Source organism: Ahaetulla prasina, chromosome 1, assembly GCF_028640845.1.
Source record: "Ahaetulla prasina isolate Xishuangbanna chromosome 1, ASM2864084v1, whole genome shotgun sequence".
Lineage (NCBI taxonomy): Eukaryota > Metazoa > Chordata > Lepidosauria > Squamata > Colubridae > Ahaetulla > Ahaetulla prasina.
The window spans coordinates 274218143-274232832 of record NC_080539.1 but is presented as its reverse complement, the minus strand read 5'-3'; positions in this window follow the sequence as shown (position 1 = coordinate 274232832).

Here is a 14690-nt window from a genome sequence, read left to right as displayed (position 1 = left end):
GCGGTCTACAGAGTCTGCATATTGTCCCCAACAATCTGGATCCTCATCCTCAAACTCTGATGGGCCTACAACAATTTAGAGCAGGGGTGTCAAACTGGCACCCGGGTGCCAGATCCGGCCTGCGGAGTGCTTAAATCTGGCCCGCGAGGCTACCCTGGAAACAGCGAAGGACCAGCCCACAGTGCCTCTGCCAGGATAAATGGAGCTCAAGACGATTGTGTGCAGCCTTCCAGAATTCTGTTTTCTCTGGCAGAGGGATGCAGGAGACTGTCACAGCCAAAAATGGAGGTTGGGAACCCGTTTTTTGCTGGCAGAGAACTTGGGCCTCCACAAGAGTCCCTAATATGAGTAACATCAAGCTGGCCGCGGCCACCCTGGCCACACACCCCCAAGGTCAAACATAACCCTGATACTGTCCTCAATGAAATTGAGTTTGACACCCCTGTTTTAGACCATCCATGATCATATTGGTTCATTTCACTGAAAAGCAAGGTTAGGATTAGAAAGACTTGGAAATATATGAACCATTATACTTAGTTTTTCACAAAATTTGTTTTAAACTTTATAGATCCTCAGGTGATATGATGGAGCATATAAGCCAGTATATTAAATATATGGGACTAAATTCATGTTAATTATTATTATTTATTAACTGTATCTGCTGACCAATTCCCAGTAATTCTGGAATATTTTAGGCCCTATTTTGCTTTATGGTATGATTAATTCAAACAATGGCACAGGTTTCAAATGATCAAATACTTTGTGATTTAAAACAGTGAACTACATTCTGGAATTTTAAAGGAGATATTGACAATGTTCAACACTTAAGGACATTCAACATTTATTTAAGATACTCCATGCAACATCTTGAATGAAAAGCAGATCCCGAAGATTCCCAAAATCTGTAAGAATGCTGAAAATTGGCAAGATTTAGATATTTTCTCCCAATGCATCCTGAGATTTGTCAACTTCCTGAGATCTGGGCATATTTTAAAAAAATAATGTTTCATTTTAAGACTAAATAAATGACAAGTCTATACACATCTCTCTTGGCACTTCCCAGGCCTCGCTCCCCATTTTTTGAACTATACTTTTAATTAAAAATAATAATCGTGGAAGTTGTAATGATGCAAAGAAAATTGCCAGCCTTTAGCTTCATTTTTATCTACAAAGATGCCTCTAGGTATCCCCTGACTTCAAACACAGTCTTATAGTTTGCTATTAAGAACTTTTAACTTTGGGAAACAAAGTTGATTGTAAGAAGCCTTTGTTTGTGACAAATATTGTAAGAGCTAAAGAATTAGTAGTAATCTCTTTTGTTTGCCTGTTGTTAAATAAATGCTTTGTCACTGACCTCACTCAGTAAAGCCCAGTGACAGGAGCTATTTTGTAAGAATACCTACAGTAAGTTTTAAAAATTCCAAATATGCTCAGCAGCTGAAAAATGTTGCTATATCAGCCTAAGGTTTGACAGACCGATTTCCACATATTAAAATTCATAAAATACTATCCTAGATTGGGGATGAAGAGAGTAAAATAGCAAAAAATATGATGTGAGAATTTGTTAAATCAAAAAGTTCTCATGAGTACTATCAGAAGGTTACAAGCTCTGTTTATGCACACTTGGAAGCATTTTCTGCTGAACAGGAGAAATTTGGCTGACTTTCCAGAAGCCAGAGGGCAAGAATGGTTGTGCTGTGTCAGATTGTCATAAATGAAATGTTGGCATAGGTATCAGTTGAATAAAACCTGAAGGTTTAAATTACCCAAAGTCATAAAACTCAGGGACCGGATTCACGTATCCTACAAGTCACACTTTGGTTAATGAAAAGATAGAAGTTGCATTCATACAGCATGCGAGCCAGCTTTCAAACTTCAAGTTCACGCAACATGGTTAAGTCAAAAGTAAATTTACTATCATGTACATATTCAGTATGGCCACTCATAGACACTTCTGCAGGATCATAATGCCTCTTTTGTATGTGTGTGATGTCACAATATACACAAAAAAGAGCTGGGCTTCTTCCAAGAGTGATCTCATTCTGCCTTACCTAGTTCCTTTCCCCTCTGGATCAGGGGTCTCCAACCTTGGCAACTTTAAAACTTGTGGACTTCAACACCCAGAATTCCTCAGCCAGCAAAGCTCCAAGGTTGGAGACCCCTGCTCTGGACGCTTATTGACCATGTGTCATTGAGTTCCTCACAATCCATCCAAGAAGTCTTTAAATACTCTTTACCAGAATAATCTGGATTGCGGTACTCACCCCCACATAATAACCTCTGTGCCAACATGCCTTGATCAAACTGTTATTATTGAAGGGATGCACTGACAAACACATATGAACGGTGGTGAATTAGGACTGTCAAACAAACAAAACAAACAAATGGCTTCAAAAAGAAGCAAAGAAAGCAGGCGTTACTTCTAACCATCACTTGTACCAGTAATGGAAAGCAACATCTTCCAGGGTTATAAATGCCTTGCCAGGGTGCAAGACACCACATGCAGGCACAAAAAGAGTTGCATGGACCGTTTTCAAACTTAGCAGCCACAACACCTTGTTCCCGGCAGAGCTGAGTCTCAGGCAGGCATCATAAATCACCCCAGCACTTTGGGAGCTCTGTGCAATCCACTCAGATGTTAAGAGTATTGTTCTTGTTGGACTAGATTTGAAAATATGAGAATGAATGATATATTATTCCCCACAGCAAGGAGAGCTGAGATGGTTAAAATGTTTCTCTAATCCAAATAAGAGATTATATTTAACTTTGTCTCTAGTTCAAAAATTGCTTCTGGATTTTGTGTTTGCAATGAGGGAAAAAAAATGAAACGTTGATTCTCTCTTTGTAAATTAGACAGGCTTATTGTTATAGAAATGGCTTGTACATATTGCTGTCTAAAAGCAAAAGGTTGTAGTTGTAATGTTGTTACCTTTGAATGTGCCAAAGAGAGTTGGAAGTTGGTGCCTTTTTTCTTTTTTTCTCCCTTTACACTATACCCTCTCTTTCCCCCTTCCTCTCTTCTTACTTTCCATGTTTTTTTTCTTTTGTATTTTATACTTTGATAAACTAATTTAAAAGTTTTAATTGCAAAGAGTATTGTTCTTGTTGGAAGGGGACACTTGTCTGCCAAAGTGGCTGCCCTAATAAATCTGTTTGGTTTTTCAGAGGTTTGGAGGACTTTGTTAGAATTCTTCTGAAATAAGCAATAAAAGGCAAAGCCGGTGTATACCCTCAGGCTAAAAAGAACATCTTTATATAAAACATGCATAGTTTTGCTTAAAGAAAGTAGTAAAATAGCTTTAAGCTAAAACAACAACGATCATACTTATTACCATATCCAGGAAAAAACTTTTGGCCTGTATTTCTTCTCCGTTTGAGTTTCATTGTTTTCAGGCTGGTTCTTTATTTTACTAACCTGTGAGTAATAGGGTTGCTTCCTGAGTGAATCCATATGTATCACAGTATTTTTATAATACCATTAGAAAATGTCGTTCTCCCTTTTATGATCATATTATATAGGGCCATTTAATCCAGACTGCAAAAATCTGCATAAAAAGATAAAGATTCCCTGTGCTCATATGTGCTAGTCATTCCCGACTCTAGGGGGTGGTGCTTATTTCAGTTTCAAAGCCGAAGAGCCAGTGCTGTCCAAAGACATCTCCGTGGTCATGTGGCCGGCATGACTAAACACCAAAGAATAGAATAGAAGAGAATAGAATTTTTATTGGCCAAGTGTGATTGGACACACAAGGAATTTGTCTTGGTGCATATGCTCTCAGTGTACATAAAAGAAAAGATACGTTCATCAAGGTACAACATTTATAACACAATTGATGGTCAATATATCAATATAAATCATAAGGATTGCCAGCAACAAGTTATAGTCATACAGTCATAAGTGGAAAGAGATTGGTGATGGGAACTATGAAACGATTAATAGTAGTGCAGATTCAGTAAATAGTCTGACAGTGTTGAGGGAATTATTTGTTTAGCAGAGTGATGGCCTTTGGGAAAAAACTGTTCTTGTGTCTAGTTGTTCTGGTGTGCAGTGCTCTATAGAGTCGTTTTGAGGGTAGGAGTTGAAACAGTTTATGTCCAGGATGTGAGGGATCTGCAAATATTTTCACGGCCCTCTTCTTGATTCGTGCAGTATACAGGTCCTCAATGGAAGACAGGTTGGTAGCAATTATTTTTTCTCCAGTTCTAATTATCCTCTGAAGTCTGTGTTTTTTTTGTTGGGTTGCAGAACCGAACCAGACAGTTATAGAGGTGCAAATGACAGACTCAATAATTCCTCTGTAGAATTGGATCAGCAGCTCCTTGGGCAGTTTGAGCTTCCTGAGTGCACAGTAAGGTGCACAGAATGCTGTTACCTTCCCACCAATGATGGTCCCTATTTTTCTACTTGCATTTTTATGTGTTTTCGAACTGCTAAGTTGGCAGAAGCTGGGACAAGTAACGGGAGCTCACCCTGTTACGTGGCACTAGGGATTCGAACCGCTGAACTGCCGACCTTTCGATCGACAAGCTCAACGTCTTAGCCACTGAGCCACCGTGTCCCTATAAAATCTGCATGACTTCCATCTAAAGGTAATCCGAGTAGAACCCGATTGCTTACTATGGTCTTCGTTTATTTAATATTTATTTGCAATATTTATAGTCTTCCCAATGAATGAGCACTGGGCAGAGTATAGACAAGTTATTAAAGTACAATGAGGAAATATTTTAAAGGTAGACAATGAAAATCTCACAAACACCCAAAGATTATATTGGATAGAGGTCATCTGTACTTTCAGGGTGAGAATGTTTCATAAAGTGGGGTACCACTGAGAAGGCCTGATATTTGTAAGGGGAGGCTCCTCAATGATTGGATTGCATGGTGGAGTCAAGTCAGGTAAGGTGCTGCTTAATATATCCTGCTGCAATGTTGTACAAGGCTTTAAGCAGTGGTGAAATCCAAATTTTTTTACTACCGGCTCTGTGGGTGTGGCTTGGCGGACGTGGTGTTGCTTGGTGGGCGTGGCTTGGTGGGTGTGGCTTGGAGGGCGTGGCAGGGGAAGGATATCCCATTCCCTCTCCACTATTGGGGGAAGGATATTGCAAAATCTCCTTCCCACCCCATTCTGGGGGCAGCCAGAGGAGGTATTTGCTGGTTCTCCGAACTGCTCAAAATTTCCGCTATCAGTTCTCCAGAATCTGTCAGAACCTGCTGGATTTCACCCCTGGTTTTAGGCTAATAAACGTTGATTTGGAGTCAGAAATTTATTATCAAGATTGCAGCTACTTCAGTGTGATTCTAACCTCATGGAATTATCCAACGATCTGGTTACTGTGGCAAAAGTCAGTTGTCACTTCCAGGTCAGCTCCGAAGATTGGCTACGTAAAGTACATTGCAGTGATCAAATCCTAATATAAGCCTTCATGGGCAGTGTGTTATCAATCTTTTCTTTAAGGTGATGAAGCATAAAACTGGAATAGTTTCAGCTGATAGTATATTGAGTTCTTCCTTTTGTCAACTTGGCCTTCTGTCTTGAGCTTCTTGGATATGATGTTAGTTTTGGGGGAGACAGTATGCTTTAGGAATCCTAACCAAATCTCAAAAATCATATCCAAACATTTTTTAGCCTCCTCAATGTTAGTGAATCAAATGGTAACTATAATCTTAATTTTCAGATTTTTTTTAAAAAAATGTTCAATTTATGCCCAGATTTGCTAACATATAAAATGCAAAAGGCAAATGTCTTTCAATGATAATCAGGAACATAACTGCTAAGTGCTGTCTATATGTCTTGGCATTATATGTTTTTTGTTTTTTTTTGCAAACATTGATGGGATTAAATCAGGGGTGAAATGCTCCCGGTTTGCACTGGCTCCCCCGATTAGGTAGTGATGGCAGCTGCTGGTTCGGAGGACCGGTTGCAAAAATCCCTGGCCCCGCCCCCCTGCCTCTGCTGAGCCGCACTATCAGCAGAGGGTGTTTTTTTTTTACTTTTAAAAATTTTTCTTCAGCCGAAACATGCCTTTAAAAGTAAAAAAAAAACCCTCTGATGATCGTGGGGGAAAAAAGAAAAAGAAAAAAACCCCAGGATTTAAAAGCCTCCTCTGGCGATCCCAGAGGAGTTTCCTGATCCTCACAGGCTTTTAAACTCACTTTTTAACATCCCCCACTTACAAGAGCCCCCACCCATGCTCACCCAATGCCCCCTCCTCACTTACCTATAATTACTGCTCTTTCGGGCTGGCAACGGCATGTTTTCTTCAGCTACTGAAGAAAAAAAAAAGCTTGCTTTGACTTCCTGCTTTGCTGGCTGAGGAACTCTGGGATTTGAAGTCCAAAATAAAATAAAATAAATAAAATAAAATAAAATAAAATAAAATAAAATAAAATAAAATAAAATAAAATAAAATAAAATAAAATAAAATAAAATAAAATAAAATAAAATAATAAAATAAAATAAATAAAATAAAATAAAATAAAATAAAATAAATAAAATAAAATATTTGTGCAGCTTTCTGAGATTTGGTGTGTTTCTGTAGTGTTTCACTCTAACTACACAAACACACAAAATCTCAGAAAGCTATATGTGGCATTTTGTGTGTGTGTGTGTGTGTGTGTGTGAGTTGTGTGTGTGTAAAGTTTGAAAGTTGGTTTTTTGAGCTTTTTGGGGCTGGGTGAAGTGTGAAGTGCAGCTGCTTTTACATTGTGTGTGAGTCAGTTGTGTTGTGTTGTGTTGTGTGTGTGTAAAGTATGAAAGTTGGTTTTTGATACCTCGTTGTTTTTTATACTTTGTTTATTATTTTTATTATTTATTGTTATTGGCCACACCCACCCAGTCATTTGACCACCAAGCCACGCCCACCAATTAAGCCATGCCCACAAAAACGGTAGGGAAAAATTTTAGATTTCACCACTGGATTAAATAACTAATAATGTGGACTTTTTCTTGTAAGATTATTTGGTATGAGTCTAAGCAGGTTGAAGCTGGTCTTCTGTGCCTGTTTCCAAACTATCTTGATTATTTGGAAATGCCTACAAAAAGTGAAAGAACATAGGTAGAAGTCGAAAACAGCAAACGCTCAGAAGAAGTCTGTTGCTTTGATCAGAAAATTTGCTTCAATGTGAAAGAATCATAAATGACCCATTTCTTAGATAGAGTAGATTCCTTCAGATCAGTGAAAATCATATAGAGGAGTCAAACTACTTAAACCATACTGACAAAGAGATTTGCAAGAAATCCATTTTTTCAATCCTGGAAATTTTTTTATTAAAAAGGAGAGCAAAAAATAAAGACAGTTCCCATGATCCTGAATTTATCAAAGATTATAAAAAAGTCTTCAAAACTCCAAAACAAAAATAATATTATAAAACATGGAAGGCAGTTCCAAAGGATCAACATGTGGGGAAGGAACTCAGTTTTCCCTTATAGCCAAAATCCCTGTTTAAATGGCAGAGGCAATCAGAAAGGATTAAAAAGGAGAGGGCAACTTTATGGTTTTTGGCACCTTTTCAAAGAGCAAGCCTTGAGTCCACAATCTATGATGTTGATTGTAGCTTCATAAAAGGCTTTAAACATGCAAAGACCTTTCATATGGAGCTAGTGCTACTGTAATAAATAGCTGTGCTAGTAATACAGAACCCCTTTTGTCCATGGAACTTAAACCAACAAATTCCATGTGGTAGAGCAAAGGTATGACAGGCCTTCTTCTGTGGCTTCAGATCTTGAAGCAATAGACAGTAATTTTAATACTCGAGAACTGTTCATAACTGGAAAGCTGCTTTTCTCAGCAGCTACCTCCTTATTCAGCTATCCAGCAATAATGAAGAGAGCTTCCACAGCAGCAGCATTGACACATCATTGAGTTCACAAGTGTCTGCAGAAAGAGAAATGTTGGAGATGTGCTCGCAGCTGAGTCCATGTTTTTTGATCCCAGGTTCCCAGAGTGAGGAATCTTTTCCAGTTACATGAGAATGTGCAATTCAGAGAGAAAATTTCTTCAGCTCCTGGGCAGTGTCTTCCTCTTGAAGGAAAATTTCAGATTGTTGTGAGCAACCTCTGGATCTTAGCTCAGGTAAAATATTGCAAGTGTAGAATTGATTCCCTGTTTTATGGGAGAAGCTGATGATGATCCTCATATATCCTCCAAAAGTTTAGAGCTTCCCAATGTGCTACTCAATGAGGAATGGGAACCTGTCACTGTGGTATTTGATGAGGAAGAAGAAGGTTTTCTGCCTTCTTAGTTACAAAAGTTTGAAACTCATGATTTCCGGCCTAAGCATAATGGTATTGCCTCTACCAATGCCATGCGTACTACAGGTTTAAGGTCAAATGAGTTGAGCTTTTAGTTTTATTCTCTTACTTATTCACTCTGAAATACATAAAAGAGGAGGAAAATCATATGAATGTTATCGGCTCTCCAATTCCCCCAGCTTTCTCTCCTCTTAGCATATTCAAATGTTATTTCTTAAATAGAAGAACACTATAGGTAAATATAGTTCTTCTTAACTGCTCATTTGACTTTTTATTTTTGCCTTCAGGGGTTCATATATTATTCAATATATATGAACAAGTTAGTTGTCAATAAATATATAGGCTTTTCCAACTCATGTACCTTATTAATTACAATTTATTTAAAAAGGTGCAATTATTTTCTTCATTCTAAATACGAGCTTTTTGAAAACACCACAAGCACAGTGCCAAATTATTTGTGGGATTGTGCCCCTTCAAGGGTAAATGCCTGCCTTAAAAGGTCAGATACGATACACAATCCAGGTCCCCTGTCATCTGATTACATGTTATCATCTGATGGCACCTCAGAAGCTTTCCTTCTCTGAAGTTACCCTCTTTGGAATAGTCCTACCTGATGTTTGAGCAGCTACCCTTTTAGCCTTCTGGAAGTACATGAAAACCTAGCTCTTCCTTAAATGTTTCCTACAATTAGGGGAAAAGGTATGTTAGGTGACACGAATGAGTGAATGCATAGGAACAAGAAGATATATCACAAAACGTCCCATTTAAAGAATGAATATGACTGGTGATTGTTTAAAGAGCATTGTTTCAGGAAAAGTCTGCAGTTGTTGTTGTTTTTTGAATGAGTAGAAGGAATCTAAATCTAAAAGTATAGATTTTAGTAGTAGAAGGAATCTAAATGAGTAGAAGGAATCTACCGAATACCTCTCACCGACCCGTGCGCTCTCACAGAGAGGGACTCCTCAGGGTGCCGTCAGCGAGACAGTGTCGTCTGGCGACACCCAGGGGAAGGGCCTTCTCTGTGGGGGCTCCCGCCCTCTGGAACGAACTCCCCCCAGGACTTCGTCAACTTCCGGACCTCCGAACCTTCCATCGCGAGCTTAAAACACACTTATTCATCTGCGCAGGACTGGATTAGTTTTTAAATTTATGGGTTTTTTAATGGGTTTTTATCATTTATTCTAAATTTTTAATCTCGGCCAATTGAATAAGTCTTTTAATTGTATTTTAATAGTATTTATATTGTAATATTATTGTTTATTTTATCTGGCTGTGAACCGCCCTGAGTCCTTCGGGAGAAGGGCGGTATAAAAATTTAAATAATAAAATAAATAAATCTAAAAGTACATAGTATAGTGTGTATGATGAAAAATTTATAGAGAATAGGGAAAAGGTAAGGATGATGACTTTCTGAATATAATATAAATAGCATTCATAGTATCAACAGTGGATCATGGGAAAATGGCTATAGAAGGAAAGAAATGAAAAAAAAAATCTAAAGTGAAAGTAGTCCTGTAATCCTAACCCTCCTTTAATTTTCACTGGCAATGCTATTTTCCCATGCATTTTACTGTGGTCCACAAACAAGTCCAAAGAGAGAGGCGTCCCTTCTAAGGACCGCTTAGAATCTATCTCTGACATCAGTTTTCAGCCCTGAATTTAAGTAGACCTAACCTTAATCCTAACCCTTATTTTGTCCCTACTTCATTTTTTATTCTCAATGGGATTTTCCTATGTAATTTACTCTGGTCCACAAACAAGTCCGAACCACTAAGAATCTATCCTTCATATCAGTATTTGGCTCTGAGTCCAAGGAGACATAACCCTAACCCTAATCCTAACCCCACTTTAATTTTCACTGGGAACGGGATTTTCCCATGCATTTTACTGTAGTGCACCAACAATTCCAAAGAAAAAAGTGTCACTTCCCCTTTCTTTAGAGGAATTCTTAGAATCAGTTTTCAGCCCTGATTTCTAAGGATACCTATTCGTAGCCCTAATTCAAGCTGTACTTTAATTTGCATTGGCAATGGGATTTTCCCATGCAGTTTATTGTGTTCTACAAACAAGTCTGAATGAAATGCTGTCAGCTAACCTTTACTAAGAAAACCTCTAAGAATCTATCCTTGACATCAACGATCAGCCCTGAGTCCAATGAGACCTAACCCTAACCCTAATTGTAACCCTAATCCTAATCCTACTTTAATTTTCATTGAATAGAATAGAATAACAGAGTTGGAAGGGAGCTTGGAGGTCTTTTAGTCCAACCCCCTGCCCAGGCAGGAAACCCTACACCACTTCAGACAAATGGTTATCTAACATCTTCCTAAAAATTTCCAGTGTTGGAGCATTCACAACTTCTGCAGGCAAGTTGTTCCACTTATTAATTGTTCTAACACAGGAAATTCCTCCTTAGTTCTAAGTTGCTTCTCTCCTTGATTAGTTTCCACCCATTGCTTCTTGTTCTACCGTCAGGTGCTTTGGAGAATAGTTTGACTCTCTTTTGTGGCAACCCTTGAGATATTGGAACACTGCTATCATGTTTCCCCTAGTCCTTCTTTTCATTAAACTAGACATACCCAGTTCCTGCAACCATTCTTCATATGTTTTAGCCTCCAGTCCCCTAATCATCTTTGTTGCTCTTCTCTGCACTTTTTCTAGAGTCTCAACATCTTTTTTACATTGTGGCAACCAAAACTGAATGCAATATTCCAAAATCCCATTGGAAATGGGATTTTCCCATGCATTTTACTGTTGTCCACAAACAAGTCCAAATAAAAAGCTATCACCTCCCCTTTTCTTAAAGACCTCTTAGTATTGATCCCTGATATTAAGGTTTTTTTTTTTTTGCATTTGTATCCCGCCGTTCTCCGAAGAGTCAGGGCGGCTTACACTATTTAAATTAGGCAGCAACTTTGGAGGGGTTCTGGAGGCCACAACAAACACTTCCAGTGGGCTCCAAATATCTTAATTGTAAAATCCACAATGAACTGACTTTAGGTGGCTATCAAGTCCTTTTATTCATAGGAAGCACACTGAGCAGCCAGTACACACAAAACAAAAGTTGATACAGTCTGTCTGTCCACCTATCTATCTATCTATCTATCTATCTATCTATCTATCTATCTATCTATCTATCTATCTATCTCTTGGTGTATTCGCGTCTTTTCCCGTGTAAGGTTGAGAGTATCTTGATGACGTTTCGACAAGGTCTCACTCATCATCTTCAGGCTGGTCAGAGCTGCCGTCTCTCTATTAATACTGGTGGGGTGGGGTGGGGAGTGTTGCTGTAAGCGGTTGGTTGGCTGTGTGGTTGCATCTTTTTTGGTAGGTGGAGTGGGTTTTTGCAGATTAGTCGGCTGTTTCGTAGCATCCTGTGTGGGTGTGGTCCTAGTTGTGTGCCCATTAGTCTTTTGTGTTCTAACGACCTGGTTAATGGGCTTTCTGGAAATGTCCTGAATTCTGGGAATGTGACCTCCTGAGTCTTGTACTGTAATATCTTGGGTGATAGGTTGTATTGTAACATCCTGAGCTTTGGTTTTGTGCTTCTGGAGTTCTGTGATGTGATGTCCTGAGCAGATGGCTGTGATGCAGCATCCCGGGTTTTAGTTTGGCTCCAAGTTCGAGGTCTTGTCATGTGTTCATGGCGTGTGTCATATACCCGTGAAAACCTATGAATATATATATATATGTGTGTGTGTGTGTGTGTGTGTGTGTGTGTGTATAAAAAACCAAACTTATAGGTATTTGCTGATTAACAATTTTAACTAACAACAATAATAATATGACACAAAAGCAGTCCCCTGCATTTGGAAATGGGCATGATTCCTCTGTTGTAAATCAATTCTATAAACTGCCTTTGAACAAGTGCAAAATTAGAAAGTGCAACCAGCCTTCAATAATTTGCAGATCTTATATGGTCTGCAGCAGTGGTGGTTTGGACTGGTTCTATAAAATCGGTAGTAAAACTGGCGGGAGGCTCTGCCCACTGACCCGGATGTCACAATAGGTGATCTGTGCACGCTTGCACAAGTGAAGCGAGCGTTCATGTGCAATCCTGTTGTGATCTGGTAGTAAAAGTAAGTGGAACTCACCCCTAGTCTGCAGGGATGTTCAGATAGAATTGCTGTTAGCTGAATGTATATTATTGCATCCTTGAGACTGGCTGTATATTTTCCTTATGTTCCGAAAATAAGGTTCTATTATTGTGTGTTAAAGAAAAAGAATGTAAATGATCCAAACTATTTTTGAGTTACTGTATTTTCCCAAAAGGAAAAACAACTCCATCAAATAATTAAAAGCCTTACTAAACATTTTAAATGGTTTGAATGTTTTCCACTCAGCAATTCCTAATAGTTATTCTTTACTGTAGTTCAGTATTTCTTAACTTTGGCCACTTTAAAATATATGGACTTTAACTTTCATAACTCCCTAGTCATCAATTCTGGGAGCTGCAGTCCACACATCTTATTTATTTATTTATTTATTTATTTTATTTATTTATTTTGTCACACAGTATATATGAGTGTAAGCATGAAATAACTATACAGTATATAAGTATATATATAAGTATGAGTATGTAATAACTAAATTGATTGAATATAAAGAAAAGAAACAATAGGACAGGAACGGTAGGCACTCTTGTGCTCTTATGCACGCCTCTTAGGAATGGGGTGAGGTCAATAGTAGACAGTTTTTGATTGAAGATTTTGGGATTTTGGGAAGAAACCACAGAGTCAGGTAGTGTATTCCAGGCATTAACAACTTAAATTAAATTAAATTAAATTAAATTAAAATAAATTAAAGTTGCTAAGGTTGAGAAATATTGGTCTAGTTTGTTGTGGTTATAATCTCTGTAAAAGTTATGCTATTTGTTTGCAGAGCTGAATTATTTCTGATTTTTAGTTCATTTTTCTAACATTTTATTGATTTATTTATATCCTGCCTTTTTTATAAATAATTCAAAGCAGTAACAATAACCCTGTGAAGTTGGGTTGGGCTGAGAGTGACTAGTTCAAAGTCACCCAGCTGGTTTTAATCAGTGGTGGGTTTCAAATTTTTTTTACTACCGGTTCTGTGGGTGTGGCTTGGTGGGCGTGGCATGTCTTGGTGGGCGTGGCATGTCTTGGTGGGCGTGGCAGGGGAAAAATACTGTAAAATCTCCATTCCCTCCCCAATCCAGGGGAAGGTTACTGCAAAATCTCCATTTCCTTCCAATCAACTGGCACTTGGGAGGTAGAGAACAGACGCGGGCAGGGCCAGTCAGAATTTTTACTACCGGTTCTCTGAAAGTAATCTGATGCCTTAACCACTAGACTAAATTAGCAATTTATTTCCATGTTTCTTGTTAGCTGGTTATTTTCAGGGGAACACCATATGATGATTGACTCTTTCTTGTAAAGATAAAGCTATTGAACTGTTAATTCATGCAGGTTTTAAAATAGATTTTATAAAGATACACAATTAGACGTATTCTTCATCAAACTCTATAAAAAGCTTTTTGGATGGTTTATTACCTCATGCAAACAGAAAGTCTTTAGATCAGCTTGTATAGGTTCATTAAAAGATTTATTTGGACTTTACTGATTTTTCTTTCATTTTTATTCCATTGTAAATTTATTTGCATTTTCATTCATTTTAGCACTTCTGCATAGCAATTTTAAGTTTTTTTCATTTTTAATTCATTCATATTGTCTATTTTTCATCTTATTTAAATTTAGAATATTCTTTGTTTAGTTCCTTGTCCTTTGATTTTTCGTTTATTTTTCATTACTTTGTCATACTCTGCAGATAAAGGTAATTTTATTTGTTTTTGCATTTTTCAACAGGCTTATGCCTATGCAAATCAAGTTATCAATATTTATTTAATGCATTTCTTAGCAGCCTTCTACAGTAGCTTTCCAGTATATGATTACCATATATGATTATCATTATTATGACTTCTTGATTTCTGTTAAAATGAAGGGAAAGCATCTCATGAAATTTTGGAGAGCACAGGTTCATAATTCCTGCTCTGTTTTTCTTTCCATGTAGTCAAGGAACTTGGGCTGTCTTGTTTGTATTTTTGCATGAGTAAAATTCTTTGAAGTAAATGACTTTTATTTCTCACTAAGTTTGTGTAGGATTGCATTTTTGTTAATACTGATTTATCCTGCATTCCAGGAATGAATCACAACACAGCAAGACCTAATTTTTATTTAATTTTATGCATGAATGTATATAAACAAAACACTCTCTAGGGAATGAAAAGTGTACCCATTTATTCTTTTATGCAAACATGCAAACTATATCCTGATTTTCTAGCAATATTTAATAGTTGTTTATTATTGTTCAAAATAACATACTACTGCTATTTCTCTGCATGTATTTGCTAAAATATTTCTTGTGCCTTCACTATGAAATTGCCTGGCTTTTGTTTTTTGGGTGGGGGGAGGTATAAAT